This window comes from Anomaloglossus baeobatrachus, unplaced genomic scaffold (genome assembly GCF_048569485.1).
Source record: "Anomaloglossus baeobatrachus isolate aAnoBae1 unplaced genomic scaffold, aAnoBae1.hap1 Scaffold_709, whole genome shotgun sequence".
Classification (NCBI taxonomy): domain Eukaryota; kingdom Metazoa; phylum Chordata; class Amphibia; order Anura; family Aromobatidae; genus Anomaloglossus; species Anomaloglossus baeobatrachus.
Genome location: NW_027445084.1, coordinates 92,429 through 116,823, shown reverse-complemented (window position 1 = coordinate 116,823; position 24,395 = coordinate 92,429). Strand labels below are relative to the sequence as shown.

The 24,395-nt window shown below is 46.3% G+C and overlaps 16 non-coding genes across 16 annotated transcripts; all 16 read right to left on the bottom strand.

The window, feature by feature from the left end:
* Positions 1-174: 174 nt before the first annotated feature.
* Positions 175-365, bottom strand: LOC142287043 (U2 spliceosomal RNA). The gene has a single exon (XR_012748068.1). It is a non-coding gene; the product is annotated as a U2 spliceosomal RNA (small nuclear RNA).
* A 1,391-nt stretch (positions 366-1,756) lies between these two features.
* Positions 1,757-1,947, bottom strand: LOC142287047 (U2 spliceosomal RNA). The gene has a single exon (XR_012748072.1). It is a non-coding gene; the product is annotated as a U2 spliceosomal RNA (small nuclear RNA).
* Positions 1,948-3,332: 1,385 nt separating this feature from the next.
* LOC142287048 (U2 spliceosomal RNA) lies at positions 3,333-3,524 on the bottom strand. Its single transcript, XR_012748073.1, has one exon. It is a non-coding gene; the product is annotated as a U2 spliceosomal RNA (small nuclear RNA).
* Positions 3,525-4,916: 1,392 nt separating this feature from the next.
* Positions 4,917-5,106, bottom strand: LOC142287049 (U2 spliceosomal RNA). Its single transcript, XR_012748074.1, has one exon. It is a non-coding gene; the product is annotated as a U2 spliceosomal RNA (small nuclear RNA).
* A 1,389-nt stretch (positions 5,107-6,495) lies between these two features.
* On the bottom strand, positions 6,496-6,686 carry LOC142287040 (U2 spliceosomal RNA). Its single transcript, XR_012748065.1, has one exon. It is a non-coding gene; the product is annotated as a U2 spliceosomal RNA (small nuclear RNA).
* Positions 6,687-8,070: 1,384 nt separating this feature from the next.
* Positions 8,071-8,261, bottom strand: LOC142287050 (U2 spliceosomal RNA). The gene has a single exon (XR_012748075.1). It is a non-coding gene; the product is annotated as a U2 spliceosomal RNA (small nuclear RNA).
* Positions 8,262-9,647: 1,386 nt separating this feature from the next.
* On the bottom strand, positions 9,648-9,838 carry LOC142287042 (U2 spliceosomal RNA). The gene has a single exon (XR_012748067.1). It is a non-coding gene; the product is annotated as a U2 spliceosomal RNA (small nuclear RNA).
* Positions 9,839-11,221: 1,383 nt separating this feature from the next.
* Positions 11,222-11,411, bottom strand: LOC142287051 (U2 spliceosomal RNA). The gene has a single exon (XR_012748076.1). It is a non-coding gene; the product is annotated as a U2 spliceosomal RNA (small nuclear RNA).
* A 1,388-nt stretch (positions 11,412-12,799) lies between these two features.
* LOC142287044 (U2 spliceosomal RNA) lies at positions 12,800-12,991 on the bottom strand. The gene has a single exon (XR_012748069.1). It is a non-coding gene; the product is annotated as a U2 spliceosomal RNA (small nuclear RNA).
* Positions 12,992-14,381: 1,390 nt separating this feature from the next.
* On the bottom strand, positions 14,382-14,572 carry LOC142287039 (U2 spliceosomal RNA). The gene has a single exon (XR_012748064.1). It is a non-coding gene; the product is annotated as a U2 spliceosomal RNA (small nuclear RNA).
* A 1,388-nt stretch (positions 14,573-15,960) lies between these two features.
* LOC142287037 (U2 spliceosomal RNA) lies at positions 15,961-16,151 on the bottom strand. Its single transcript, XR_012748063.1, has one exon. It is a non-coding gene; the product is annotated as a U2 spliceosomal RNA (small nuclear RNA).
* A 1,388-nt stretch (positions 16,152-17,539) lies between these two features.
* On the bottom strand, positions 17,540-17,731 carry LOC142287028 (U2 spliceosomal RNA). Its single transcript, XR_012748054.1, has one exon. It is a non-coding gene; the product is annotated as a U2 spliceosomal RNA (small nuclear RNA).
* A 1,388-nt stretch (positions 17,732-19,119) lies between these two features.
* Positions 19,120-19,310, bottom strand: LOC142287036 (U2 spliceosomal RNA). The gene has a single exon (XR_012748062.1). It is a non-coding gene; the product is annotated as a U2 spliceosomal RNA (small nuclear RNA).
* Positions 19,311-20,697: 1,387 nt separating this feature from the next.
* LOC142287035 (U2 spliceosomal RNA) lies at positions 20,698-20,888 on the bottom strand. Its single transcript, XR_012748061.1, has one exon. It is a non-coding gene; the product is annotated as a U2 spliceosomal RNA (small nuclear RNA).
* Positions 20,889-22,275: 1,387 nt separating this feature from the next.
* LOC142287033 (U2 spliceosomal RNA) lies at positions 22,276-22,466 on the bottom strand. Its single transcript, XR_012748059.1, has one exon. It is a non-coding gene; the product is annotated as a U2 spliceosomal RNA (small nuclear RNA).
* Positions 22,467-23,853: 1,387 nt separating this feature from the next.
* LOC142287032 (U2 spliceosomal RNA) lies at positions 23,854-24,044 on the bottom strand. Its single transcript, XR_012748058.1, has one exon. It is a non-coding gene; the product is annotated as a U2 spliceosomal RNA (small nuclear RNA).
* Between the last annotated feature and the right edge of the window lie 351 nt (positions 24,045-24,395).

Genomic DNA, 24,395 nt, shown 5'->3' with positions numbered 1-24,395 from the left:
GGATGAATAAAGAAAGTCAAAAGTGTGAAAGATAAAAAACAAAAGGAGGAAGTGTGAAAAGTGATATGGGCCAAATTGAGGTGCATATGAAGACGTATGCTTTCTTCCAATTCATTAAATCGGGCTAATATGAATCAGGTGAATTGGTTTCTGCTTTTGGGAAACTGGGTTAAGAAGGGGTGCACCGTCCTGGAGGTACTGCAATACCAGGTCAATGCGTGGAGTGGACAGAGCAAGCTCTTTTTCCATCTCCCTGTTCTAAAAATCCATTTAATTATATGGTCCCCAGATAGGGGACGTATCAGATATTAAACTGATAAGAACAGATACTACACTTGATCTTAGCCAAAAGGCCGAGAAGCGATAACCAGAATTGGTTTGGGCCTCGAGTGGCACCCTGGCCTATGCCGGACACATCTTAGGGAGAGAGAGCGAGAGGGAGACAAACCCACGCCTACACAAGACATTTTGTCACCCAAGCCAACCCTTGAAAAGGCTGCTTTGCAGAGCCAAAACAAGAAGAATGGTGCGTTTTGCAGCCGCCGCCCACTGCAATGAATCTGAATAACTCCTCCTTTAGGGCGCAAGCAACTCCCCTCCCCTTGCAGTCTTTCCAATTCACGATACAAAAAGACGGACAGGACAGGTTGCCTGACTTTCCGTCACTGCCACCCTTTGCCATCCTTACCCGTAGAAAGCCCTTTCATCATCCCCAAACCTAATCTTTTCCCTTTCCTTCCCAGCCCCCCAAACCCTGCCCTCTGTACCTTTCTCACCACCCGCTTCCCTTCTCCTGTCATCCCCCTACCACCCGGGAAAAAAAGAGATTGCCCCCTCCTTCCACTAGCCCACCCTCCCACCCAAAGAACAACTTCTTCTGCGCAGCTTGTTTTCTAGGCAGCAGCGCTATTGTGATGTCATCGGGGGGCATTGTGACAAGCCGCCAGTGTTCCGTCTCTTCATGTTGTGCACAGTTCAAACGGAAAATACATCAACAGGCAGACTACAGAAAAGCTTACTATCAAAGGTTAGAGGGGGGCCTTTCTCAGAGGGCTTTTTACAGTTTTTCTATTCCCAATTAGCCGTTTAAGTGTACTTATTGAAAGTAGTAATTCTTTCATAGGCCCGCCCTTTCTTAGTATTTGACGTTCCTTATATTGCGGTATGAGGCTTCGCAGTAGGTTGCAAACATTCATCACCCATGACTTTCCCCAAGTGAGCTCAGAAGCTCAATGTCTATCATGACCTCTCTTTTAGAATGTCCAAGAGCAAGCAAACTATTCCTCCAGGAGAGGGCGCCAACAGACTACTAAAGAGATCATCATTACTCAAAGTAAAACCCCAAAAACCAATGCATGATAGGAATAAACAGGTAACTTTCTTGGAGTGGAAGCGGAGAGATCGCACCAGATGCCAATTCTAGATGTTATCACACCTGTGGTCACTGCAGCAGCAGGTGAATCCACTTTGTCCAAAAGGGATCTATTCCATTCAATTGCAAATGATCTAGATAAGACAGAGAACTGCAGCACGGGGACATAGCCGAGTTGGTCAGGTTGAGTGGTGATGAGTTTGCTATTTGGATGAATAAAGAAAGTCAAAAGTGTGAAAGATAAAAAACAAAAGGAGGAAGTGTGAAAAGTGAATGGGCCCAAATTGAGGTGCATATGAAGACGTATGCTTTCTTCCAATTCATTAAATCGGGGCTAATATGAATCAGGTGAATTGAGTTCTGCTTTTGGAAACTGGTTAAGAAGGGGTGCACACCGTTCCTGGAGGTACTGCAATACCAGGTCAATGCGTGGAGTGGACAGAGCAAGCTCTTTTTCCATCTCCCTGTTCTAAAAATCCATTTAATATATGGTCCCCAGATAGGGGACGTATCAGATATTAAACTGATAAGAACAGATACTACACTTGATCTTAGCCAAAAGGCCGAGAAGCGATAACCAGAATTGGTTTGGGCCTCGAGTGGCACCCTGGCCTATGCCGGACACATCTTAGGGAGAGAGAGCGAGAGGGAGACAAACCCACGCCTACACAAGACATTTTGTCACCCAAGCCAACCCTTGAAAAGGCTGCTTTGCAGAGCCAAAACAAGAAGAATGGTGCGTTTTGCAGCCGCCGCCCACTGCAATGAATCTGAATAACTCCTCCTTTAGGGCGCAAGCAACTCCCCTCCCCCTTGCAGTCTTTCCAATTCACGATACAAAAAGACGGACAGGACAGGTTGCCTGACTTTCCGTCACCAGCCACCCTTTGCCATCCTTACCCGTAGAAAGCCCTTTCATCATCCCCAAACCCTAATCTTTTCCCTTTCCTTCCCAGCCCCCAAACCCTGCCCTCTGTACCTTTCTCACCACCGCTTCCCTTCTCCTGTCATCCCCCTACCACCCGGGAAAAAAAGAGATTGCCCCCTCCTTCCACTAGCCACCCTCCCACCCAAAGAACAACTTCTTCTGCGCAGCTTGTTTTCTAGGCAGCAGCGCTATTGTGATGTCATCGGGGGGCATTGTGACAAGCCGCCAGTGTTCCGTCTCTTCATGTTGTGCACAGTTCAAACGGAAAATACATCAACAGGCAGACTACAGAAAAGCTTACTATCAAAGGTTAGAGGGGGGCTTTCTCAGAGGGCTTTTTACAGTTTTTCTATTCCCAATTAGCCGTTTAAGTGTACTTATTGAAAGTAGTAATTCTTTCATAGGCCGCCCTTTCTTAGTATTTGACGTTCCTTATATTGCGGTATGAGGCTTCGCAGTAGGTTGCAAACATTCATCACCCATGACTTTCCCAATTGAGCTCAGAAGCTCAATGTCTATCATGACCTCTCTTTTAGAATGTCCAAGAGCAAGCAAACTATTCCTCCAGGAGAGGGCGCCAACAGACTACTAAAGAGATCATCATTACTCAAAGAAAACCCCAAAAACCAATGCATGATAGGAATAAACAGGTAACTTTCTTTGGAGTGGAAGCGGAGAGATCGCACCAGATGCCAATTCTAGATGTTATCACACCTGTGGTCACTGCAGCAGAGCAGTGAATCCACTTTGTCCAAAAGGGATCTATTCCATTCAATTGCAAATGATCTAGATAAGACAGAGAACTGCAGCACGGGGAATAGCCGAGTTGGTCAGGTTGAGTGGTGATGAGTTTGCTATTTGGATGAATAAAGAAAGTCAAAAGTGTGAAAGATAAAAAACAAAAGGAGGAAGTGTGAAAAGTGAATGGGCCAAATTGAGGTGCATATGAAGACGTATGCTTTCTTCCAATTCATTAAATCGGGCTAATATGAATCAGGTGAATTGAGTTCTGCTTTTGGAAACTGGGTTAAGAAGGGGTGCACCGTTCCTGGAGGTACTGCAATACCAGGTCAATGCGTGGAGTGGACAGAGCAAGCTCTTTTTCCATCTCCCTGTTCTAAAAATCCATTTAATATATGGTCCCCAGATAGGGGACGTATCAAGATATTAAACTGATAAGAACAGATACTACACTTGATCTTAGCCAAAAGGCCGAGAAGCGATAACCAGAATTGGTTTGGGGCCTCGAGTGGCACCCTGGCCTATGCCGGACACATCTTAGGGAGAGAGAGCGAGAGGGAGACAAACCCACGCCTACACAAGACATTTTGTCACCCAAGCCCAACCCTTGAAAAGGCTGCTTTGCAGAGCCAAAACAAGAAGAATGGTGCGTTTTGCAGCCGCCGCCCACTGCAATGAATCTGAATAACTCCTCTTTAGGGCGCAAGCAACTCCCCTCCCCTTGCAGTCTTTCCAATTCACGATACAAAAAGACGGACAGGACAGGTTGCCTGACTTTCCGTCACTGCCACCCTTTGCCATCCTTACCCGTAGAAAGCCCTTTCATCATCCCCAAACCCTAATCTTTTCCCTTTCCTTCCCAGCCCCCAACCCTGCCCTCTGTACCTTTCTCACCACCCGCTTCCCTTCTCCTGTCATCCCCCCTACCACCCGGGAAAAAAAGAGATTGCCCCCTGTCCTTCCACTAGCCCACCCTCCCACCCAAAGAACAACTTCTTCTGCGCAGCTTGTTTTCTAGGCAGCAGCGCTATTGTGATGTCATCGGGGGGCATTGTGACAAGCCGCCAGTGTTCCGTCTCTTCATGTTGTGCACAGTTCAAACGGAAAATACATCAACAGGCAGACTACAGAAAAGCTTACTATCAAGGTTAGAGGGGGGCTTTCTCAGAGGGCTTTTTACAGTTTTTCTATTCCCAATTAGCCGTTTAAGTGTACTTATTGAAAGTAGTAATTCTTTCATAGGCCCGCCCTTTCTTAGTATTTGACGTTCCTTATATTGCGGTATGAGGCTTCGCAGTAGGTTGCAAACATCATCACCCATGACTTTTCCCCAATTGAGCTCAGAAGCTCAATGTCTATCATGACCTCTCTTTTAGAATGTCCAAGAGCAAGCAAACTATTCCTCCAGGAGAGGGCGCCAACAGACCTATCTAAAGAGATCATCATTACTCAAAGAAAACCCCAAAAACCAATGCATGATAGGAATAAACAGGTAACTTTCTTTGGAGTGGAAGCGGAGAGATCGCACCAGATGCCAATTCTAGATGTTATCACACCTGTGGTCACTGCAGCAGCAGGTGAATCCACTTTGTCCAAAAGGGATCTATTCCATTCAATTGCAAATGATCTAGATAAGACAGAGAACTGCAGCACGGGGACATAGCCGAGTTGGTCAGGTTGAGTGGTGATGAGTTTGCTATTTGGATGAATAAAGAAAGTCAAAAGTGTGAAAGATAAAAAACAAAAGGGAGGAAGTGTGAAAAGTGAATGGGCCAAATTGAGGTGCATATGAAGACGTATGCTTTCTTCCAATTCATTAAATCGGGCTAATATGAATCAGGTGAATTGAGTTCTGCTTTTGGAAACTGGGTTAAGAAGGGGTGCACCGTTCTGGAGGTACTGCAATACCAGGTCAATGCGTGGAGTGGACAGAGCAAGCTCTTTTTTCCATCTCCCTGTTCTAAAATCCATTTAATATATGGTCCCCAGATAGGGGACGTATCAGATATTAAACTGATAAGAACAGATACTACACTTGATCTTAGCCAAAAGGCCGAGAAGCGATAACCAGAATTGGTTTGGCCTCGAGTGGCACCCTGGCCTATGCCGGACACATCTAGGGAGGAGAGAGCGAGAGGGAGACAAACCCACGCCTACACAAGACATTTTGTCACCCAAGCCAACCCTTGAAAAGGCTGCTTTGCAGAGCCAAAACAAGAAGAATGGTGCGTTTTGCAGCCGCCGCCCACTGCAATGAATCTGAATAACTCCTCCTTTAGGGCGCAAGCAACTCCCCTCCCCCCTTGCAGTCTTTCCAATTCACGATACAAAAAGACGGACAGGACAGGTTGCCTGACTTTCCCGTCACTGCCCACCCTTTGCCATCCTTACCCGTAGAAAGCCCTTTCATCATCCCCAAACCCTAATCTTTTCCCTTTCCTTCCCAGCCCCAAACCCTGCCCTCTGTACCTTTCTCACCACCCGCTTCCCTTCTCTGTCATCCCCCTACCACCCGGGAAAAAAAGAGATTGCCCCCTCCTTCCACTAGCCCACCCTCCACCCAAAGAACAACTTCTTCTGCGCAGCTTGTTTTCTAGGCAGCAGCGCTATTGTGATGTCATCGGGGGGGCATTGTGACAAGCCGCCAGTGTTCCGTCTCTTCATGTTGTGCACAGTTCAAACGGAAAATACATCAACAGGCAGACTACAGAAAAGCTTACTATCAAAGGTTAGAGGGGGGCTTTCTCAGAGGGCTTTTTACAGTTTTTCTATTCCCAATTAGCCGTTTAAGTGTACTTATTGAAAGTAGTAATTCTTTCATAGGCCGCCCTTTCTTAGTATTTGACGTTCCTTATATTGCGGTATGAGGCTTCGCAGTAGGTTGCAAACATTCATCACCCATGACTTTCCCCAATTGAGCTCAGAAGCTCAATGTCTATCATGACCTCTCTTTTAGAATGTCCAAGAGCAAGCAAACTATTCCTCCAGGAGAGGGCGCCAACAGACTACTAAAGAGATCATCATTACTCAAAGAAAACCCCAAAAACCAATGCATGATAGGAATAAACAGGTAACTTTCTTTGGAGTGGAAGCGGGAGAGATCGCACCAGATGCCAATTCTAGATGTTATCACACCTGTGGTCACTGCAGCAGCAGGTGAATCCACTTTGTCCAAAAGGGATCTATTCCATTCAATTGCAAATGATCTAGATAAGAACAGAGAACTGCAGCACGGGGACATAGCCGAGTTGGTCAGGTTGAGTGGTGATGAGTTTGCTATTTGGATGAATAAAGAAAGTCAAAAGTGTGAAAGATAAAAAACAAAAGGAGGAAGTGTGAAAAGTGAATGGGCCAAATTGAGGTGCATATGAAGACGTATGCTTTCTTCCAATTCATTAAATCGGGCTAATATGAATCAGGTGAATTGAGTTCTGCTTTTGGAAACTGGGTTAAGAAGGGGTGCACCGTTCCTGGAGGTACTGCAATACCAGGTCAATGCGTGGAGTGGACAGAGCAAGCTCTTTTTCCATCTCCCTGTTCTAAAAATCCATTTAATATATGGTCCCCAGATAGGGGACGTATCAGATATTAAACTGATAAGAACAGATACTACACTTGATCTTAGCCAAAAGGCCGAGAAGCGATAACCAGAATTGGTTTGGGCCTCGAGTGGCACCCTGGCCTATGCCGGACACATCTTAGGGAGAGAGAGCGAGAGGGAGACAAACCCACGCCTACACAAGACATTTTGTCACCCAAGCCAACCCTTGAAAAGGCTGCTTTGCAGAGCCAAAACAAGAAGAATGGTGCGTTGTGCAGCCGCCGCCCACTGCAATGAATCTGAATAACTCCTCCTTTAGGGCGCAAGCAACTCCCCTCCCCCTTGCAGTCTTTCCAATTCACGATACAAAAAGACGGACAGGACAGGTGCCTGACTTTCCGTCACTGCCACCCTTTGCCATCCTTACCCGTAGAAAGCCCTTTCATCATCCCCAAACCCTAATCTTTTCCCTTTCCTTCCCAGCCCCCAAACCCTGCCCTCTGTACCTTTCTCACCACCCGCTTCCCTTCTCCTGTCATCCCCTACCACCCCGGGAAAAAAAGAGATTGCCCCCTCCTTCCACTAGCCCACCCTCCCACCCAAAGAACAACTTCTTCTGCGCAGCTTGTTTTCTAGGCAGCAGCGCTATTGTGATGTCATCGGGGGCATTGTGACAAGCCGCCAGTGTTCCGTCTCTTCATGTTGTGCACAGTTCAAACGGAAAATACATCAACAGGCAGACTACAGAAAAGCTTACTATCAAAGGGTTAGAGGGGGGCTTTCTCAGAGGGCTTTTTACAGTTTTTCTATTCCCAATTAGCCGTTAAGTGTACTTATTGAAAGTAGTAATTCTTTCATAGGCCGCCCTTTCTTAGTATTTGACGTTCCTTATATTGCGGTATGAGGCTTCGCAGTAGGTTGCAAACATTCATCACCCATGACTTTCCCCAATTGAGCTCAGAAGCTCAATGTCTATCATGACCTCTCTTTTAGAATGTCCAAGAGCAAGCAAACTATTCCTCCAGGAGAGGGCGCCAACAGACTACTAAAGAGATCATCATTACTCAAAGAAAACCCCAAAAACCAATGCATGATAGGAATAAACAGGTAACTTTCTTTGGAGTGGAAGCGGAGAGATCGCACCAGATGCCAATTCTAGATGTTATCACACCTGTGGTCACTGCAGCAGCAGGTGAATCCACTTTGTCCAAAAGGGATCTATTCCATTCAATTGCAAATGATCTAGATAAGACAGAGAACTGCAGCACGGGGACATAGCCGAGTTGGTCAGTTGAGTGGTGATGAGTTTGCTATTTGGATGAATAAAGAAAGTCAAAAGTGTGAAAGATAAAAAACAAAGGAGGAAGTGTGAAAAGTGAATGGGCCAAAATGAGGTGCATATGAAGACGTATGCTTTCTTCCAATTCATTAAATCGGGCTAATATGAATCAGGTGAATTGAGTTCTCGCTTTTGGAAACTGGGTTAAGAAGGGGTGCACCGTTCCTGAGGTACTGCAATACCAGGTCAATGCGTGGAGTGGACAGAGCAAGCTCTTTTTCCATCTCCCTGTTCTAAAAATCCATTTAATATATGGTCCCCAGATAGGGGACGTATCAGATATTAAACTGATAAGAAACAGATACTACACTTGATCTTAGCCAAAAGGCCGAGAAGCGATAACCAGAATTGGTTTGGGCCTCGAGTGGCACCCTGGCCTATGCCGGACACATCTTAGGGAGAGAGAGCGAGAGGGAGACAAACCCACGCCTACACAAGACATTTTGTCACCCAAGCCAACCCTTGAAAAGGCTGCTTTGCAGAGCAAAACAAGAAGAATGGTGCGTTTTGCAGCCGCCGCCCACTGCAATGAATCTGAATAACTCCTCCTTTAGGGCGCAAGCAACTCCCCTCCCCCTTGCAGTCTTTCCAATTCACGATACAAAAAGACGGGACAGGACAGGTTGCCTGACTTTCCGTCACTGCCACCCTTTGCCATCCTTACCCGTAGAAAGCCCTTTCATCATCCCCAAACCCTAATCTTTTCCCTTCCTTCCCAGCCCCCAAACCCTGCCCTCTGTACCTTTCTCACCACCCGCTCCCTTCTCCTGTCATCCCCCTACCACCCGGGAAAAAAAGAGATTGCCCCCTCCTTCCACTAGCCCACCCTCCCACCCAAAGAACAACTTCTTCTGCGCAGCTTGTTTTCTAGCAGCAGCGCTATTGTGATGTCATCGGGGGGCATTGTGACAAGCCGCCAGTGTTCCGTCTCTTCATGTTGTGCACAGTTCAAACGGAAAATACATCAACAGGCAGACTACAGAAAAGCTTACTATCAAAGGTTAGAGGGGGGCTTTCTCAGAGGGCTTTTTACAGTTTTTCTATTCCCAATTAGCCGTTTAAGTGTACTTATTGAAAGTAGTAATTCTTTCATAGGCCGCCCTTTCTTAGTATTTGACGTTCCTTATATTGCGGTATGAGGCTTCGCAGTAGGTTGCAAACATTCATCACCCATGACTTTCCCCAATTGAGCTCAGAAGCTCAATGTCTATCATGACCTCTCTTTAGAATGTCCAAGAGCAAGCAAACTATTCCTCCAGGAGAGGGCGCCAACAGACTACTAAAGAGATCATCATTACTCAAAGAAAACCCCAAAAAACCAATGCATGATAGGAATAAACAGGTAACTTTCTTTGGAGTGGAAGCGGAGAGATCGCACCAGATGCCAATTCTAGATGTTATCACACCTGTGGTCACTGCAGCAGCAGGTGAATCCACTTTGTCCAAAAGGGATCTATTCCCATTCAATTGCAAATGATCTAGATAAGACAGAGAACTGCAGCACGGGGACATAGCCGAGTTGGTCAGGTTGAGTGGTGATGAGTTTGCTATTTGGATGAATAAAGAAAGTCAAAAGTGTGAAAGATAAAAAACAAAAGGGAGGAAGTGTGAAAAGTGAATGGCCAAATTGAGGTGCATATGAAGACGTATGCTTTCTTCCAATTCATTAAATCGGGCTAATATGAATCAGGTGAATTGAGTTCTGCTTTTGGAAACTGGGTTAAGAAGGGGGTGCACCGTTCCTGGAGGTACTGCAATACCAGGTCAATGCGTGGAGTGGACAGAGCAAGCTCTTTTTCCATCTCCCTGTTCTAAAAATCCATTTAATATATGGTCCCCAGATAGGGGACGTATCAGATATTAAACTGATAAGAACAGATACTACACTTGATCTTAGCCAAAAGGCCGAGAAGCGATAACCAGAATTGGTTTGGGCCTCGAGTGGCACCCTGGCCTATGCCGGACACATCTTAGGGAGAGAGAGCGGAGAGGGAGACAAACCACGCCCTACACAAGACATTTTGTCACCCCAAGCCAACCCTTGAAAAGGCTGCTTTGCAGAGCCAAAACCAGAAGAATGGTGCGTTTTGCAGCCGCCGCCCACTGCCAATGAATCTGAATAACTCCTCCTTTAGGCGCAAGCAACTCCCCTCCCCCTTGCAGTCTTTCCAATTCACGATACAAAAAGACGGACAGGACAGGTTGCCTGACTTTCCGTCACTGCCACCCTTTGCCATCCTTACCCGTAGAAAGCCCTTTCATCATCCCCAAAACCCTAATCTTTTCCCTTTTCCTTCCCAGCCCCCAAACCCTGCCCTCTGTACCTTTCTCACCACCCGCTTCCCTTCTCCTGTCATCCCCCTACCACCCGGGAAAAAAAGAGATTGCCCCCTCCTTCCACTAGCCCACCCTCCACCCAAAGAACAACTTCTTCTGCGCAGCTTGTTTTCCTAGGCAGCAGCGCTATTGTGATGTCATCGGGGGCATGTGACAGCCGCCAGTGTTCCGTCTCTTCATGTTGTGCACAGTTCAAACGGAAAATACATCAACAGGCAGACTACAGAAAAAGCTTACTATCAAAGGTTAGAGGGGGGCTTTCTCAGAGGGCTTTTTACAGTTTTTCTATTCCAATTAGCCGTTAAGTGTACTTATTGAAAGTAGTAATTCTTTCATAGGCCGCCCTTCTTAGTATTTGACGTTCCTTATATTGCGGTATGAGGCTTCGCAGTAGGTTGCAAACATTCATCACCCATGACTTTCCCCAATTGAGCTCAGAAGCTCAATGTCTATCATGACCTCTCTTTTAGAATGTCCAAGAGCAAGCAAACTATTCCTCCAGGAGAGGGCGCCAACAGACTACTAAAGAGATCATCATTACTCAAAGAAAACCCCAAAAACCAATGCATGATAGAATAAACAGGTAACTTTCTTTGGAGTGGAAGCGGAGAGATCGCACCAGATGCCAATTCTAGATGTTATCACACCTGTGGTCACTGCAGCAGCAGGTGAATCCACTTTGTCCAAAAGGGATCTATTCCATTCAATTGCAAATGATCTAGATAAGACAGAGAACTGCAGCACGGGGACATAGCCGAGTTGGTCAGGTTGAGTGGTGATGAGTTTGCTATTGGATGAATAAAGAAAGTCAAAAGTGTGAAAGATAAAAAACAAAAGGAGGAAGTGTGAAAAGTGAATGGGCCAAATTGAGGTGCATATGAAGACGTATGCTTTCTTCCAATTCATTAAATCGGGCTAATATGAATCAGGTGAATTGAGTTCTGCTTTGGAAACTGGGTTAAGAAGGGGTGCACCGTTCCTGGAGGTACTGCAATACCAGGTCAATGCGTGGAGTGGACAGAGCAAGCTCTTTTTCATCTCCCTGTTCTAAAAATCCATTTAATATATGGTCCCCAGATAGGGGACGTATCAGATATTAAACTGATAAGAACAGATACTACACTTGATCTTAGCCAAAAGCGCGAGAAGCGATAACCGAGAATTGGTTTGGGCCTCGAGTGGCACCCTGGCCTATGCCGGACACATCTTAGGGAGAGAGAGCGAGAGGGAGACAAACCCACGCCAAGACATTTTGTCACCCAAGCCAACCCTTGAAAAGGCTGCTTTGCAGAGCCAAACAAGAAGAATGGTGCGTTTTGCAGCCGCCGCCCACTGCAATGAATCTGAATAACTCCTCCTTTAGGGGCGCAAGCAACTCCCCTCCCCCTTGCAGTCTTTCCAATTCACGATACAAAAAGACGGACAGGACAGGTTGCCTGACTTTCCGTCACTGCCACCCTTTGCCCTTCCTTACCCGTAGAAAGCCCTTTCATCATCCCCAAACCCTAATCTTTTCCCTTTCCTTCCCAGCCCCCAAACCCTGCCCTCTGTACCTTTCTCACCACCCGCTTCCCTTCTCCTGTCATCCCCCTACCACCCGGGAAAAAAAGAGATTGCCCCCTCCTTCCACTAGCCCACCCTCCCACCCAAAGAACAACCTTCTTCTGCGCAGCTTGTTTTCTAGGCAGCAGCGCTATTGTGATGTCATCGGGGGGCATTGTGACAAGCCGCCAGTGTTCCCGTCTCTTCATGTTGTGCACAGTTCAAACGAAAATACATCAACAGGCAGACTACAGAAAAGCTTACTATCAAAGGTTAGAGGGGGGCTTTCTCAGAGGGCTTTTTTACAGGTTTTTCTATTCCCAATTAGCCGTTTAAGTGTACTTATTGAAAGTAGTAATTCTTTCATAGGCCCGCCCTTTCTTAGTATTTGACGTTCCTTATATTGCGGTATGAGGCTTCGCAGTAGGTTGCAAACATTCATCACCCATGACTTTCCCCAATTGAGCTCAGAAGCTCAATGTCTATCATGACCTCTCTTTTAGAATGTCCAAGAGCAAGCAAACTATTCCTCCAGGAGAGGGCGCCAACAGACTACTAAAGAGATCATCATTACTCAAAGAAAACCCCAAAAACCAATGCATGATAGGAATAAACAGGTAACTTTCTTTGGAGTGGAAGCGGAGAGATCGCACCAGATGCCAATTCTAGATGTTATCACACCTGTGGTCACTGCAGCAGCAGGTGAATCCACTTTGTCCAAAAGGGATCTATTCCATTCAATTGCAAATGATCTAGATAAGACAGAGAACTGCAGCACCGGGGACATAGCCGAGTTGGTCAGGTTGAGTGGTGATGAGTTTGCTATTTGGATGAATAAAGAAAGTCAAAAGTGTGAAAGATAAAAAACAAAAGGAGGAAGTGTGAAAAGTGAATGGGCCAAATTGAGGTGCATATGAAGACGTATGCTTTCTTCCAATTCATTAAATCGGGCTAATATGAATCAGGTGATTGAGTTCTGCTTTTGGAAACTGGGTTAAGAAGGGGTGCACCGTTCCTGGAGGTACTGCAATACCAGGTCAATGCGTGGAGTGGACAGAGCAAGCTCTTTTTCCATCTCCCTGTTCTAAAAATCCATTTAATATATGGTCCCCAGATAGGGGACGTATCAGATATTAAACTGATAAGAACAGATACTACACTTGATCTTAGCCAAAAAGGCCGAGAAGCGATAACCAGAATTGGTTTGGGCCTCGAGTGGCACCCTGGCCTATGACCGGACACATCTTAGGGAGAGAGAGCGAGAGGGAGACAAACCCACGCCTACACAAGACATTTTGTCACCCAAGCCAACCCTTGAAAAGGCTGCTTTGCAGAGCCAAAACAAGAAGAATGGTGCGTTTTGCAGCCGCCGCCCACTGCAATGAATCTGAATAACTCCTCCTTTAGGGCGCAAGCAACTCCCCTCCCCCTTGCAGTCTTTCCAATTCACGATACAAAAAGACGGACAGGACAGGTTGCCTGACTTTCCGTCACTGCCACCCTTTGCCATCCTTACCCGTAGAAAGCCCTTTCATCATCCCCAAACCCTAATCTTTTCCCTTTCCTTCCCAGCCCCCAAACCCTGCCCTCTGTACCTTTCTCACCACCCCGCTTCCCTTCTCCTGTCATCCCCCTACCACCCGGGAAAAAAAGAGATTGCCCCCTCCTTCCACTAGCCCACCCTCCCACCCAAAGAACAACTTCTTCTGCGCAGCTTGTTTTCCTAGGCAGCAGCGCTATTGTGATGTCATCGGGGGGCATTGTGACAAGCCGCCAGTGTTCCGTCTCTTCATGTTGTGCACAGTTCAAACGGAAAATACATCAACAGGCAGACTACAGAAAAGCTTACTATCAAAGGTTAGAGGGGGGCTTTCTCAGAGGGCTTTTTACAGTTTTTCTATTCCCAATTAGCCGTTTAAGTGTACTTATTGAAAGTAGTAATTCTTTCATAGGCCGCCCTTTCTTAGTATTTGACGTTCCTTATATTGCGGTATGAGGCTTCGCAGTAGGTTGCAAACATTCATCACCCATGACTTTCCCCAATTGAGCTCAGAAGCTCAATGTCTATCATGACCTCTCTTTTAGAATGTCCAAGAGCAAGCAAACTATTCCTCCAGGAGAGGGCGCCAACAGACTACTAAAGAGATCATCATTACTCAAAGAAAACCCCAAAAACCAATGCATGATAGGAATAAACAGGTAACTTTCTTTGGAGTGGAAGCGGAGAGATCGCACCAGATGCCAATTCTAGATGTTATCACACCTGTGGTCACTGCAGCAGCAGGTGAATCCACTTTGTCCAAAAGGGATCTATTCCATTCAATTGCAAATGATCTAGATAAGACAGAGAACTGCAGCACGGGGACATAGCCGAGTTGGTCAGGTTGAGTGGTGATGAGTTTGCTATTTGGATGAATAAAGAAAGTCAAAAGTGTGAAAGATAAAAAACAAAAGGAGGAAGTGTGAAAAGTGAATGGGCCAAATTGAGGTGCATATGAAGACGTATGCTTTCTTCCAATTCATTAAATCGGGCTAATATGAATCAGGTGAATTGAGTTCTGCTTTTGGAAACTGGGTTAAGAAGGGGTGCACCGTTCCTGGAGGTACTGCAATACCAGGTCAATGCGTGGAGTGGACAGAGCAAGCTCTTTTTCCATCTCCCTGTTCTAAAAATCCATTTAATATATGGTCCCCAGATAGGGGACGTATCAGATATTAAACTGATAAGAACAGATACTACACTTGATCTTAGCCAAAAGGCCGAGAAGCGATAACCAGAATTGGTTTGGGCCTCGAGTGGCACCCTGGCCTATGCCGGACACATCTTAGGGAGAGAGAGCGAGAGGGAGACAAACCCACGCCTACACAAGACATTTTGTCACCCAAGCCAACCCTTGAAAAGGCTGCTTTGCAGAGCCAAAACAAGAAGAATGGTGCGTTTTGCAGCCGCCGCCCACTGCAATGAATCTGAATAACTCCTCCTTTAGGGCGCAAGCAACTCCCCTCCCCCTTGCAGTCTTTCCAATTCACGATACAAAAAGACGGACAGGACAGGTTGCCTGACTTTCCGTCACTGCCACCCTTTGCCATCCTTACCCGTAGAAAGCCCTTTCATCATCCCCAAACCCTAATCTTTTCCCTTTCCTTCCCAGCCCCCAAACCCTGCCCTCTGTACCTTTCTCACCACCCGCTTCCCTTCTCCTGTCATCCCCCTACCACCCGGGAAAAAAAGAGATTGCCCCCTCCTTCCACTAGCCCACCCTCCCACCCAAAGAACAACTTCTTCTGCGCAGCTTGTTTTCTAGGCAGCAGCGCTATTGTGATGTCATCGGGGGGCATTGTGACAAGCCGCCAGTGTTCCGTCTCTTCATGTTGTGCACAGTTCAAACGGAAAATACATCAACAGGCAGACTACAGAAAAGCTTACTATCAAAGGTTAGAGGGGGGGCTTTCTCAGAGGGCTTTTTACAGTTTTTCTATTCCCAATTAGCCGTTTAAGTGTACTTATTGAAAGTAGTAATTCTTTCATAGGCCGCCCTTTCTTAGTATTTGACGTTCCTTATATTGCGGTATGAGGCTTCGCAGTAGGTTGCAAACATTCATCACCCATGACTTTCCCCAATTGAGCTCAGAAGCTCAATGTCTATCATGACCTCTCTTTTAGAATGTCCAAGAGCAAGCAAACTATTCCTCCAGGAGAGGGCGCCAACAGACTACTAAAGAGATCATCATTACTCAAAGAAAACCCCAAAAACCAATGCATGATAGGAATAAACAGGTAACTTTCTTTGGAGTGGAAGCGGAGAGATCGCACCAGATGCCAATTCTAGATGTTATCACACCTGTGGTCACTGCAGCAGCAGGTGAATCCACTTTGTCCAAAAGGGATCTATTCCATTCAATTGCAAATGATCTAGATAAGACAGAGAACTGCAGCACGGGGACATAGCCGAGTTGGTCAGGTTGAGTGGTGATGAGTTTGCTATTTGGATGAATAAAGAAAGTCAAAAGTGTGAAAGATAAAAAACAAAAGGAGGAAGTGTGAAAAGTGAATGGGCCAAATTGAGGTGCATATGAAGACGTATGCTTTCTTCCAATTCATTAAATCGGGCTAATATGAATCAGGTGAATTGAGTTCTGCTTTTGGAAACTGGGTTAAGAAGGGGTGCACCGTTCCTGGAGGTACTGCAATACCAGGTCAATGCGTGGAGTGGACAGAGCAAGCTCTTTTTCCATCTCCCTGTTCTAAAAATCCATTTAATATATGGTCCCCAGATAGGGGACGTATCAGATATTAAACTGATAAGAACAGATACTACACTTGATCTTAGCCAAAAGGCCGAGAAGCGATAACCAGAATTGGTTTGGGCCTCGAGTGGCACCCTGGCCTATGCCGGACACATCTTAGGGAGAGAGAGCGAGAGGGAGACAAACCCACGCCTACACAAGACATTTTGTCACCCAAGCCAACCCTTGAAAAGGCTGCTTTGCAGAGCCAAAACAAGAAGAATGGTGCGTTTTGCAGCCGCCGCCCACTGCAATGAATCTGAATAACTCCTCCTTTAGGGCGCAAGCAACTCCCCTCCCCCTTGCAGTCTTTCCAATTCACGATACAAAAAGACGGACAGGACAGGTTGCCTGACTTTCCGTCACTGCCACCCTTTGCCATCCTTACCCGTAGAAAGCCCTTTCATCATCCCCAAACCCTAATCTTTTCCCTTTCCTTCCCAGCCCCCAAACCCTGCCCTCTGTACCTTTCTCACCACCCCGCTTCCCTTCTCCTGTCATCCCCCTACCACCCGGGAAAAAAAGAGATTGCCCCCCTCCTTCCACTAGCCACCCTCCCACCCAAAGAACAACTTCTTCTGCGCAGCTTGTTTTCTAGGCAGCAGCGCTATTGTGATGTCATCGGGGGCATTGTGACAAGCCGCCAGTGTTCCGTCTCTTCATGTTGTGCACAGTTCAAACGGAAAATACATCAACAGGCAGACTACAGAAAAGCTTACTATCAAAGGTTAGAGGGGGGGCTTTCTCAGAGGGCTTTTTACAGTTTTTCTATTCCCAATTAGCCGTTTAAGTGTACTTATTGAAAGTAGTAATTCTTTCATAGGCCGCCCTTTCTTAGTATTTGACGTTCCTTATATTGCGGTATGAGGCTTCGCAGTAGGTTGCAAACATTCATCACCCATGACTTTCCCCAATTGAGCTCAGAAGCTCAATGTCTATCATGACCTCTCTTTTAGAATGTCCAAGAGCAAGCAAACTATTCCTCCAGGAGAGGGCGCCAACAGACTACTAAAGAGATCATCATTACTCAAAGAAAACCCCCAAAACCAATGCATGATAGGAATAAACAGGTAACTTTCTTTGGAGTGGAAGCGGAGAGATCGCACCAGATGCCAATTCTAGATGTTATCACACCTGTGGTCACTGCAGCAGCAGGTGAATCCACTTTGTCCAAAAGGGATCTATTCCATTCAATTGCAAATGATCTAGATAAGACAGAGAACTGCAGCACGGGGACATAGCCGAGTTGGTCAGGTTGAGTGGTGATGAGTTTGCTATTTGGATGAATAAAGAAAGTCAAAAGTGTGAAAGATAAAAAACAAAAGGAGGAAGTGTGAAAAGTGAATGGGCCAAATTGAGGTGCATATGAAGACGTATGCTTTCTTCCAATTCATTAAATCGGGCTAATATGAATCAGGTGAATTGAGTTCTGCTTTTGGAAACTGGGTTAAGAAGGGGTGCACCGTTCCTGGAGGTACTGCAATACCAGGTCAATGCGTGGAGTGGGACAGAGCAAGCTCTTTTTCCATCTCCCTGTTCTAAAAATCCATTTAATATATGGTCCCCAGATAGGGGACGTATCAGATATTAAACTGATAAGAACAGATACTACACTTGATCTTAGCCAAAAGGCCGAGAAGCGATAACCAGAATTGGTTTGGGCCTCGAGTGGCACCCTGGCCTATGCCGGACACATCTTAGGGAGAGAGAGCGAGAGGGAGACAAACCCACGCCTACACAAGACATTTTGTCACCCAAGCCAACCCTTGAAAAGGCTGCTTTGCAGAGCCAAAACAAGAAGAATGGTGCGTTTTGCAGCCGCCGCCCACTGCAATGAATCTGAATAACTCCTCCCTTTAGGGCGCAAGCAACTCCCCTCCCCCTTGCAGTCTTTCCAATTCACGATACAAAAAGACGGACAGGACAGGTTGCCTGACTTTCCGTCACTGCCACCCTTTGCCATCCTTACCCGTAGAAAGCCCTTTCATCATCCCCAAACCCTAATCTTTTCCCTTTCCTTCCCAGCCCCCAAACCCTGCCCTCTGTACCTTTCTCACCACCCGCTTCCCTTCTCCTGTCATCCCCCTACCACCCGGGAAAAAAAGAGATTGCCCCCCTCCTTCCACTAGCCCACCCTCCCACCCAAAGAACAACTTCTTCTGCGCAGCTTGTTTTCTAGGCAGCAGCGCTATTGTGATGTCATCGGGGGGCATTGTGACAAGCCGCCAGTGTTCCGTCTCTTCATGTTGTGCACAGTTCAAACGGAAAATACATCAACAGGCAGACTACAGAAAAGCTTACTATCAAAGGTTAGAGGGGGGGCTTTCTCAGAGGGCTTTTTACAGTTTTTCTATTCCCAATTAGCCGTTTAAGTGTACTTATTGAAAGTAGTAATTCTTTCATAGGCCGCCCTTTCTTAGTATTTGACGTTCCTTATATTGCGGTATGAGGCTTCGCAGTAGGTTGCAAACATTCATCACCCATGACTTTCCCAATTGAGCTCAGAAGCTCAATGTCTATCATGACCTCTCTTTAGAATGTCCAAGAGCAAGCAAACTATTCCTCCAGGAGAGGGCGCCAACAGACTACTAAAGAGATCATCATTACTCAAAGAAAACCCCAAAAACCAATGCATGATAGGAATAAACAGGTAACTTTCTTTGGAGTGGAAGCGGAGAGATCGCACCAGATGCCAATTCTAGATGTTATCACACCTGTGGTCACTGCAGCAGCAGGTGAATCCACTTTGTCCAAAAGGGATCTATTCCATTCAATTGCAAATGATCTAGATAAGACAGAGAACTGCAGCACGGGGACATAGCCGAGTTGGTCAGGTTGAGTGGTGATGAGTTTGCTATTTGGATGAATAAAGAAAGTCAAAAGTGTGAAAGATAAAAAACAAAAGGAGGAAGTGTGAAAAGTGAATGGGCCAAATTGAGGTGCATATGAAGACGTATGCTTTCTTCCAATTCATTAAATCGGGCTAATATGAATCAGGTGAATTGAGTTCTGCTTTTGGAAACTGGGTTAAGAAGGGGTGCACCGTTCCTGGAGGTACTGCAATACCAGGTCAATGCGTGGAGTGGACAGAGCAAGCTCTTTTTCCATCTCCCTGTTCTAAAAATCCATTTAATATATGGTCCCCAGATAGGGGACGTATCAGATATTAAACTGATAAGAACAGATACTACACTTGATCTTAGCCAAAAGGCCGAGAAGCGATAACCAGAATTGGTTTGGGCCTCGAGTGGCACCCTGGCCTATGCCGGACACATCTTAGGGAGAGAGAGCGAGAGGGAGACAAACCCACGCCTACACAAGACATTTTGTCACCCAAGCCAACCCTTGAAAAGGCTGCTTTGCAGAGCCAAAACAAGAAGAATGGTGCGTTTTGCAGCCGCCGCCCACTGCAATGAATCTGAATAACTCCTCCTTTAGGGCGCAAGCAACTCCCCTCCCCCTTGCAGTCTTTCCAATTCACGATACAAAAAGACGGACAGGACAGGTTGCCTGACTTTCCGTCACTGCCACCCTTTGCCATCCTTACCCGTAGAAAGCCCTTTCATCATCCCCAAACCCTAATCTTTTCCCTTTCCTTCCCAGCCCCCAAACCCTGCCCTCTGTACCTTTCTCACCACCCGCTTCCCTTCTCCTGTCATCCCCCTACCACCCGGGAAAAAAAGAGATTGCCCCCTCCTTCCACTAGCCCACCCTCCCACCCAAAGAACAACTTCTTCTGCGCAGCTTGTTTTCTAGGCAGCAGCGCTATTGTGATGTCATCGGGGGGCATTGTGACAAGCCGCCAGTGTTCCGTCTCTTCATGTTGTGCACAGTTCAAACGGAAAATACATCAACAGGCAGACTACAGAAAAGCTTACTATCAAAGGTTAGAGGGGGGCTTTCTCAGAGGGCTTTTTACAGTTTTTCTATTCCCAATTAGCCGTTTAAGTGTACTTATTGAAAGTAGTAATTCTTTCATAGGCCGCCCTTTCTTAGTATTTGACGTTCCTTATATTGCGGTATGAGGCTTCGCAGTAGGTTGCAAACATTCATCACCCATGACTTTCCCCAATTGAGCTCAGAAGCTCAATGTCTATCATGACCTCTCTTTTAGAATGTCCAAGAGCAAGCAAACTATTCCTCCAGGAGAGGGCGCCAACAGACTACTAAAGAGATCATCATTACTCAAAGAAAACCCCAAAAACCAATGCATGATAGGAATAAACAGGTAACTTTCTTTGGAGTGGAAGCGGAGAGATCGCACCAGATGCCAATTCTAGATGTTATCACACCTGTGGTCACTGCAGCAGCAGGTGAATCCACTTTGTCCAAAAGGGATCTATTCCATTCAATTGCAAATGATCTAGATAAGACAGAGAACTGCAGCACGGGGACATAGCCGAGTTGGTCAGGTTGAGTGGTGATGAGTTTGCTATTTGGATGAATAAAGAAAGTCAAAAGTGTGAAAGATAAAAAACAAAAGGAGGAAGTGTGAAAAGTGAATGGGCCAAATTGAGGTGCATATGAAGACGTATGCTTTCTTCCAATTCATTAAATCGGGCTAATATGAATCAGGTGAATTGAGTTCTGCTTTTGGAAACTGGGTTAAGAAGGGGTGCACCGTTCCTGGAGGTACTGCAATACCAGGTCAATGCGTGGAGTGGACAGAGCAAGCTCTTTTTCCATCTCCCTGTTCTAAAAATCCATTTAATATATGGTCCCCAGATAGGGGACGTATCAGATATTAAACTGATAAGAACAGATACTACACTTGATCTTAGCCAAAAGGCCGAGAAGCGATAACCAGAATTGGTTTGGGCCTCGAGTGGCACCCTGGCCTATGCCGGACACATCTTAGGGAGAGAGAGCGAGAGGGAGACAAACCCACGCCTACACAAGACATTTTGTCACCCAAGCCAACCCTTGAAAAGGCTGCTTTGCAGAGCCAAAACAAGAAGAATGGTGCGTTTTGCAGCCGCCGCCCACTGCAATGAATCTGAATAACTCCTCCTTTAGGGCGCAAGCAACTCCCCTCCCCCTTGCAGTCTTTCCAATTCACGATACAAAAAGACGGACAGGACAGGTTGCCTGACTTTCCGTCACTGCCACCCTTTGCCATCCTTACCCGTAGAAAGCCCTTTCATCATCCCCAAACCCTAATCTTTTCCCTTTCCTTCCCAGCCCCCAAACCCTGCCCTCTGTACCTTTCTCACCACCCGCTTCCCTTCTCCTGTCATCCCCCTACCACCCGGGAAAAAAAGAGATTGCCCCCTCCTTCCACTAGCCCACCCTCCCACCCAAAGAACAACTTCTTCTGCGCAGCTTGTTTTCTAGGCAGCAGCGCTATTGTGATGTCATCGGGGGGCATTGTGACAAGCCGCCAGTGTTCCGTCTCTTCATGTTGTGCACAGTTCAAACGGAAAATACATCAACAGGCAGACTACAGAAAAGCTTACTATCAAAGGTTAGAGGGGGGCTTTCTCAGAGGGCTTTTTACAGTTTTTCTATTCCCAATTAGCCGTTTAAGTGTACTTATTGAAAGTAGTAATTCTTTCATAGGCCGCCCTTTCTTAGTATTTGACGTTCCTTATATTGCGGTATGAGGCTTCGCAGTAGGTTGCAAACATTCATCACCCATGACTTTCCCCAATTGAGCTCAGAAGCTCAATGTCTATCATGACCTCTCTTTTAGAATGTCCAAGAGCAAGCAAACTATTCCTCCAGGAGAGGGCGCCAACAGACTACTAAAGAGATCATCATTACTCAAAGAAAACCCCAAAAACCAATGCATGATAGGAATAAACAGGTAACTTTCTTTGGAGTGGAAGCGGAGAGATCGCACCAGATGCCAATTCTAGATGTTATCACACCTGTGGTCACTGCAGCAGCAGGTGAATCCACTTTGTCCAAAAGGGATCTATTCCATTCAATTGCAAATGATCTAGATAAGACAGAGAACTGCAGCACGGGGACATAGCCGAGTTGGTCAGGTTGAGTGGTGATGAGTTTGCTATTTGGATGAATAAAGAAAGTCAAAAGTGTGAAAGATAAAAAACAAAAGGAGGAAGTGTGAAAAGTGAATGGGCCAAATTGAGGTGCATATGAAGACGTATGCTTTCTTCCAATTCATTAAATCGGGCTAATATGAATCAGGTGAATTGAGTTCTGCTTTTGGAAACTGGGTTAAGAAGGGGTGCACCGTTCCTGGAGGTACTGCAATACCAGGTCAATGCGTGGAGTGGACAGAGCAAGCTCTTTTTCCATCTCCCTGTTCTAAAAATCCATTTAATATATGGTCCCCAGATAGGGGACGTATCAGATATTAAACTGATAAGAACAGATACTACACTTGATCTTAGCCAAAAGGCCGAGAAGCGATAACCAGAATTGGTTTGGGCCTCGAGTGGCACCCTGGCCTATGCCGGACACATCTTAGGGAGAGAGAGCGAGAGGGAGACAAACCCACGCCTACACAAGACATTTTGTCACCCAAGCCAACCCTTGAAAAGGCTGCTTTGCAGAGCCAAAACAAGAAGAATGGTGCGTTTTGCAGCCGCCGCCCACTGCAATGAATCTGAATAACTCCTCCTTTAGGGCGCAAGCAACTCCCCTCCCCCTTGCAGTCTTTCCAATTCACGATACAAAAAGACGGACAGGACAGGTTGCCTGACTTTCCGTCACTGCCACCCTTTGCCATCCTTACCCGTAGAAAGCCCTTTCATCATCCCCAAACCCTAATCTTTTCCCTTTCCTTCCCAGCCCCCAAACCCTGCCCTCTGTACCTTTCTCACCACCCGCTTCCCTTCTCCTGTCATCCCCCTACCACCCGGGAAAAAAAGAGATTGCCCCCTCCTTCCACTAGCCCACCCTCCCACCCAAAGAACAACTTCTTCTGCGCAGCTTGTTTTCTAGGCAGCAGCGCTATTGTGATGTCATCGGGGGGCATTGTGACAAGCCGCCAGTGTTCCGTCTCTTCATGTTGTGCACAGTTCAAACGGAAAATACATCAACAGGCAGACTACAGAAAAGCTTACTATCAAAGGTTAGAGGGGGGCTTTCTCAGAGGGCTTTTTACAGTTTTTCTATTCCCAATTAGCCGTTTAAGTGTACTTATTGAAAGTAGTAATTCTTTCATAGGCCGCCCTTTCTTAGTATTTGACGTTCCTTATATTGCGGTATGAGGCTTCGCAGTAGGTTGCAAACATTCATCACCCATGACTTTCCCCAATTGAGCTCAGAAGCTCAATGTCTATCATGACCTCTCTTTTAGAATGTCCAAGAGCAAGCAAACTATTCCTCCAGGAGAGGGCGCCAACAGACTACTAAAGAGATCATCATTACTCAAAGAAAACCCCAAAAACCAATGCATGATAGGAATAAACAGGTAACTTTCTTTGGAGTGGAAGCGGAGAGATCGCACCAGATGCCAATTCTAGATGTTATCACACCTGTGGTCACTGCAGCAGCAGGTGAATCCACTTTGTCCAAAAGGGATCTATTCCATTCAATTGCAAATGATCTAGATAAGACAGAGAACTGCAGCACGGGGACATAGCCGAGTTGGTCAGGTTGAGTGGTGATGAGTTTGCTATTTGGATGAATAAAGAAAGTCAAAAGTGTGAAAGATAAAAAACAAAAGGAGGAAGTGTGAAAAGTGAATGGGCCAAATTGAGGTGCATATGAAGACGTATGCTTTCTTCCAATTCATTAAATCGGGCTAATATGAATCAGGTGAATTGAGTTCTGCTTTTGGAAACTGGGTTAAGAAGGGGTGCACCGTTCCTGGAGGTACTGCAATACCAGGTCAATGCGTGGAGTGGACAGAGCAAGCTCTTTTTCCATCTCCCTGTTCTAAAAATCCATTTAATATATGGTCCCCAGATAGGGGACGTATCAGATATTAAACTGATAAGAACAGATACTACACTTGATCTTAGCCAAAAGGCCGAGAAGCGATAACCAGAATTGGTTTGGGCCTCGAGTGGCACCCTGGCCTATGCCGGACACATCTTAGGGAGAGAGAGCGAGAGGGAGACAAACCCACGCCTACACAAGACATTTTGTCACCCAAGCCAACCCTTGAAAAGGCTGCTTTGCAGAGCCAAAACAAGAAGAATGGTGCGTTTTGCAGCCGCCGCCCACTGCAATGAATCTGAATAACTCCTCCTTTAGGGCGCAAGCAACTCCCCTCCCCCTTGCAGTCTTTCCAATTCACGATACAAAAAGACGGACAGGACAGGTTGCCTGACTTTCCGTCACTGCCACCCTTTGCCATCCTTACCCGTAGAAAGCCCTTTCATCATCCCCA